A 6000-nucleotide genomic window follows, 5' to 3' on the forward strand; every position below is an offset into this window, starting at 1 on the left:
GCCTCTCTCTCTCTCTTTTTCTCTCTGTCTCTCATGAATAAATAAGTAAAATCTTGAAGATGTTAGTGGGGAGTCTCAAGATTTTGCTGCCTGCCTGATGTGTTCTCTGGGGTGGGCAGGTTAGACATGGTGCAGTGGGTACTACATGTCTTCTGCTTGATGCTCTTTTCTTTTTCTTTTTCTTCTTTTTCTTTTTCTTTTTCCCTCCCTCCCTCTCTCCCTCTCTCTCTTTCTTTCTTTCTTTCTTTCTTTCTTTCTTTCTTTCTTTCTCTCTTTCTCTCTTTCTCTCTTTCCTCTTTTTCTTTTGAAAGATTTTATTTATTTATTCATGAGAGACACAGAGAGAGGCAGAGACTTAGGCAGAGGGAGAATCAGGCTTCCTGTGGGGAACCCGATGTGGGACTCAATCCCAGGACCATGGGGTCACAACCTGAGCTGAAGGCAGATGCTCAACCACTGTGCCACCCAGGTGACCCAGTCTGATGCCATTTCTATCACCAGTTCCACTGGAACCTCCTGAGTGCCTTTTAATTAATCTTTTTTTCGTTACTGATCTCCGGCAATCTTTTAAAAGACCACTCCTTAAAAAAAAATAAAAAAATAAAAGACCATTCCTTTATCAGATCTATAGAGTATGCCAGGAAAGTGCCTCTGAACTTGAATGAAGGCTTTAAAATGTGGCCAATATGTGCTCTTCCCCCCACCACCCCCGATTCAATGAAGCAAAAACAGTTGCCCTGAAATGCAGTTGATTCTGAAGTACTCCCATAATTGCAGAGAAATATAAATTCTCTCAACTGTCTTATAGGCTTGAGGACAGCAAGGGTCAGGTTGGCTAACTTTAATTATATTCTGTTAGCATGTCTTGAAGCCCATAAATCTAAATGCCAATAAATTAATATATCATGCTGAAGGCCTCTCAGCCACGGCATTAAATCAGCTACGCAGGGAGTGCCACATAGAATAGGGCAAACTCCCAGAAGCACTAGCATTTCAATTTCACTGTATTAATCTGTCATTAAAGTGGCCCTCAAGTCCCAGTGTCCACATGTATGACTGTGAGCAATGGTAATTTGCTGAGTACAAATTCAGCACACAGTACCCGTGGCTTCTGCACAGCTGTCTACCCCCAAAGCCTCCAAGATGGGTGCCAAGTCTTCTATACCAATAAGCCTGGTATGGCTTCAGGGAAGGGGTGGCTCTTGTAGTGCAGGAATATTATAGTTAGGCTGGGTTTACGTACCTCTGGCCCTGGCTGTTGATATTAAAAAGTTAATTTAATTAATTTTTAAAGATTTTATTTATTTATTTATGAGAGACACAGAGAGAGGCAGAGATACAGGCAGAGGGAGAAGCAGGCTCCCTGCAGAGAACCCGATGAGGGACTTGATCCCAGGATCCCAGGACCCTGGGATCATGCCCTGAGCTGAAGGCAGATGCTCAACCACTGAGCTATCTAGGCATCCCACAAAAAAAAAAAGATTTAAAAGCTGGGCATTTAAAAAAATTCCAACATAGTTAGCATACAGTATTACATTAGTTTTGGCTGTACAATATAGTGATTCAACACTTACACACAACACTTGGTGCTCATCACAAGTGCCCGCCTTAATCCTCATCACTTATTTCATCCCTCTTCCTCGTACCCCTCTGGTAACCATCAATTTATTCTCAATAGTTAAGAATCTTTTTTTTTTTTTTTTTGGTTTGCCTCTCTTTTTCCCCTTTGCTCATTTGTTTCTTAATTTCCACATATGTGTGAAATCATATGATTTCAATCTTTCTCTGACTGACTTATTTCAGTGTGCATAATACCCTCTAATTCTAGCCACATTGCTTCAAATGGCAAGATTTCATTCTTCTTTATGGCTGAATAGTATTCCATTGTGTGTGTGTGTGTGTGTGTGTGTGCGCGCGCGCCACATCTTGTTTTTCCATTTATCTATCAATGGACACTTGGGCTGCTTCCATAATTTGGCTGTTCTAGATATTGCTGCTATAGACATAGGGATACATTAACCCTTTCAATTAGTATTTTTGTATTTTTTGAGTAAATGCCCCTGTAGCATGGTTATTGGATCTTAGGGCATTCTATTTTTAACATTCTGAGGAACTCCCATACTGTTTTCCATTGTGCCTATGCCAGTCTGCATTTCCACCAACAGTGCAGGTGGGTTCCTTTTTCTCCACAATCTCATCAACACTTGTTAGTTCTGTTTTTGATTTTAGCCATTCTGACAGGTGTGAAGTCATCTCATTGTATTTTTAAAAAATATTTTATTTATTTATTTGAGAAAGAGAGAGAGGCTGTGCATACGAAGTGGGGAGGGGCAGAGGGACAGGAAGAAACAGACTCCCTGCTGAACAGGGAGCCTGACATGGGGCCTGATCTCAGGATGAATGCAGATGCTTAACAGAAAGACACCCAGGTGCCCCTCTCATTGCAGCTTTGATTAGCACTTCCCTGATGATAAGTGATGCTGTGTTGTTCATGTCTATTGGCCATCTGGATGTCTTCTTTGGAGAAATGTCTGTTCCTTTCTTCTGCCCATTTTTAATATTGGATTATTCATATTTAGGGCGTTGATTTGTAAAAGTTCTTTATATATTTTGGATACTACCCTTTATTAGATATGTAATTTTAAAATATCTTCCTCATTCAGTAGGTCACCTTTTGGTTTTGTTGATTGTTTCCTTTGCTGTGCAAAAGCTTTTTATTTTGGTGTAGTTCAAATAGTTTTAATTAATTAATTAATTCATTATTTATTTTTTCCTCACTCACCAGAAATGCTTTTATAATATAAATATATATATTTTACTGGAGTTCAATTTGCCAACATATAGCATAACACCCAGTACTCATCCTGTCAAGTGCCCCCCTCAGTGCCCATCACCCAGTCACCCCAATCACCTGCCCACCTCCTTTTCTACTACCCCTTGTTCATTTCCCAGAGTTAAGAGTCTCTCATGTTCCATCACCCTCACTGATATTTCCCACTCATTTTCTCTCCTTTCCCCTTTATTCCCTTTCACTATTTTTTATATTCCCCAAGTGAATGAGACCACATAAAATTTGTCTTTCTCCAATTTACTTCCTCACTCAACATAATACCCTCCAGTTCCATCCATCCTGCAGTTCCATCGAAATGGTGGTATTTGTCATTTGTAATGGCTGAGTAATATTCCATTGTATACATAGACCACATCTTTATCCATTCATCTTTCGATGGACACCGAGGCTCCTTCCACAGTTTGGCTATTGTGGCCATTGCTGCTAGAAACATCGGGGTGCAGGTGTCCCGGCGTTTCATTGCATCTGAATCTTTGGAGTAAATCCCCAGCAGTGCAATTGCTGGATCATAGGGCAGGTCTATTTTTTTTTAATTTTTTAAAATTTTATTTATTTATGATAGTCACAGAGAGAGAGAGAGAGAGAGAGGCAGAGACACAGGCAGAGGGAGAAGCAGGCTCCATGCACCAGGAGCCCGATGTGGGATTCGATCCTGGGTCTCCAGGATCGCGCCCTGGGCCAAAGGCAGGCGCCAAACTGCTGCACCACCCAGACATCCCCGGGCAGGTCTATTTTTAACTCTTTTGAGGAACCTCCACACAGTTATCCAGAGTAGCTGCACCAGTTCACATTCCCACCAACAGTTCCCCTTTCTCCACATCCTCTCCAACACTTGTGGTTTCCTGTCTTGTTAATTTTTGCCATTTTCACTGGTGTGAGGTGGTATCTCATTGTGCTTTTGATTTGTATTTCCCTGATGGCAAGTGATGCGGAGCATTTTCTCATGTGCTTGTTGGCCATGTCTGTCTCCTTTGGTGAAACTTTTGTTCCTGTCTTCTGCTCTTTTCATTATTGAATTTTTTTGTTTCTTGGATGTTGAGTACTTCTTTATAGTACTTGGATACTAGCCCGTTATCTGATATGTCATTTGCAAATATCTTCTCCCATTCTGTAGGTTGTCTTTTAGTTTTGTTGACTGTTTCTTTTGCTGTGCAGAAGCTTTTTATCTTGATTAAGTCCCAATAATTCATTTTTGCTTTTCTTTCCCTTGCCTTCATAGATGTATCTTGCAAAAAGTTGCTGTGGCCCAGTTCAAAAAGGGTGTTGCCTGTGTTCTTCTCTAGGAATTTGATGGTTTCTTGTCTCATATTAATATGTTTCATACATTTTGAGTTTATCTTTGTCTATGGTGTAAAAGAATGGTCTAATTTCATTCTTCTGCACGTGGATGTCCAATTTTCCCAGCACCATTTATTGAAGAGACTGTCCTTTTTCCAGTGGATAGTCATGCCTGCTTTGTCAAGTATTAGTTGACCATACAGTTGAGGACCCATTTCTAGGTTTTCTATTCTGTTCTATTGATCTTTGTGTCTGGTTTTGTGCCAGTACCACACTGTCTTGATGATGACAGGTTGGTAGTACAACCTGAAATCTGGTATTATGATGCTGTCGGTTCTGGTTGTCTTTTTCAATATTCCCCTGGCTATTCGGGATCTTTTCTGATTCCACACAAATCTTAAGATGATTTATTGCAACTCTCTGAAGAAAGTCCATGGTATTTTGATAGAGATTGCATTGAACGTGTAAATTGCCCTGCGTAGCATACGCATTTTCACAATATTAATTCTTCCAATCCATGAGCATGGAATATTTTTCCATCTCTTTGTGTCTTCCTCAATTTCTTTCACAAGTGTTCTATAGTTTTAGGGTATAGATCCTTTACCTCTTTGGTTAGGCTTATTCCTAGATATCTTCTGCTTTTGGGTGCTATAATAAATGTGATTGACTATTATTTTCTCTTTCTTCAGTCTCATTGTTAGTGTATATAAATGCCACTGATTTCTGGGCATTGATTTTGTATCCCTCCATGCTACCACATTGCTGTATGAGTTCTAGCAATCCTGGGGTAGAGTCCTTTGGGTTTTCCATGTACAGTATCATGTCATCTGCAAAGAGGGAGAGTTTGACTTCTTCTTTGCCAATTTGAATGCCTTTTATTTCTTTTTGTTGCCTGATTGCTGAAGCTAGGACTTCTAGGACTATGTTGAATAGCAGTGGTGAGAGTGGACATCCCTGTCTTGTTCCTGATCTTAGGGGAAAGGCTCCCAGTGTCCCCATTGAGAATGATATTTGCTGTGGGCTTTTCATAGATGGCTTTTAAGATACTGAGGAATGTTCCCTCTATCCCTACACTCTGAAGAGTTTTGATCAGGAATGGATGCTGTATTTTGTCAAATGCTTTCCCTGCATCTATTGAGAGGATCATATGGTTCTTGTTTTTTCTCTTGTTGATATGATCTATCACATTGATTGCTTTATGAGTGTTGAAGCAGCCTTGCATCCCGGGGATAAATCTCACTTGGTCATGGTGAATAGTTCTCTTAATATACTTTTGGATCCTATTGGCTAGTATCTTGTTGAGAAATTTTGAATCCATGTTCATCAGGGATATTGGTCTATAATTGTCCTTTTTGGTGGGATCTTTGTCTGGTTTGGAATTAAGGTGATGCTGGCCTCATAGAATGCATTTGGAAGTATTCCATCTTTTTCTATCTTTCCAAACAGCTTTAGTAGAACAGGTATTGTTTCTTCTTTAAAGGTTTGATAGAATTCTCCTAGGAAGGCATCCAGCCCTGGACCTTTGTGTGTGGGAGGTTTGTGATGACTGTTTCAATTTCCTCCCTGGTTATTGGCCTGTTCAGGTTTTCTGATTCTTCCTATTCCAGTTTTGGTAGTTTGTGGCTTTCCAGAAATGTGTCCATTTCTTCTAGATTGCCTAATTTATTGGTGTATAGCTGTTCATAATATGGTTTTAAAGTCGTTTATATTTCCTTGGTATTGGTTGTGATCTCCCTTTTTTTCATTTATGATTTTTTAATTTGAGTCTTTTTTTCTTTTTAATAAGTCTGGCTAATGGTTTATCTATCTCATTAATTCTTTCAAAGAACCAACTCCTGGTTTTTTGAATCTGTTTACAGTTCTTCTGGTCT

The sequence above is a fragment of the Canis lupus genome, chromosome 20 (genome assembly GCF_048164855.1).
Source record: "Canis lupus baileyi chromosome 20, mCanLup2.hap1, whole genome shotgun sequence".
In the NCBI taxonomy this organism is placed as follows: Eukaryota; Metazoa; Chordata; class Mammalia; order Carnivora; family Canidae; genus Canis; species Canis lupus.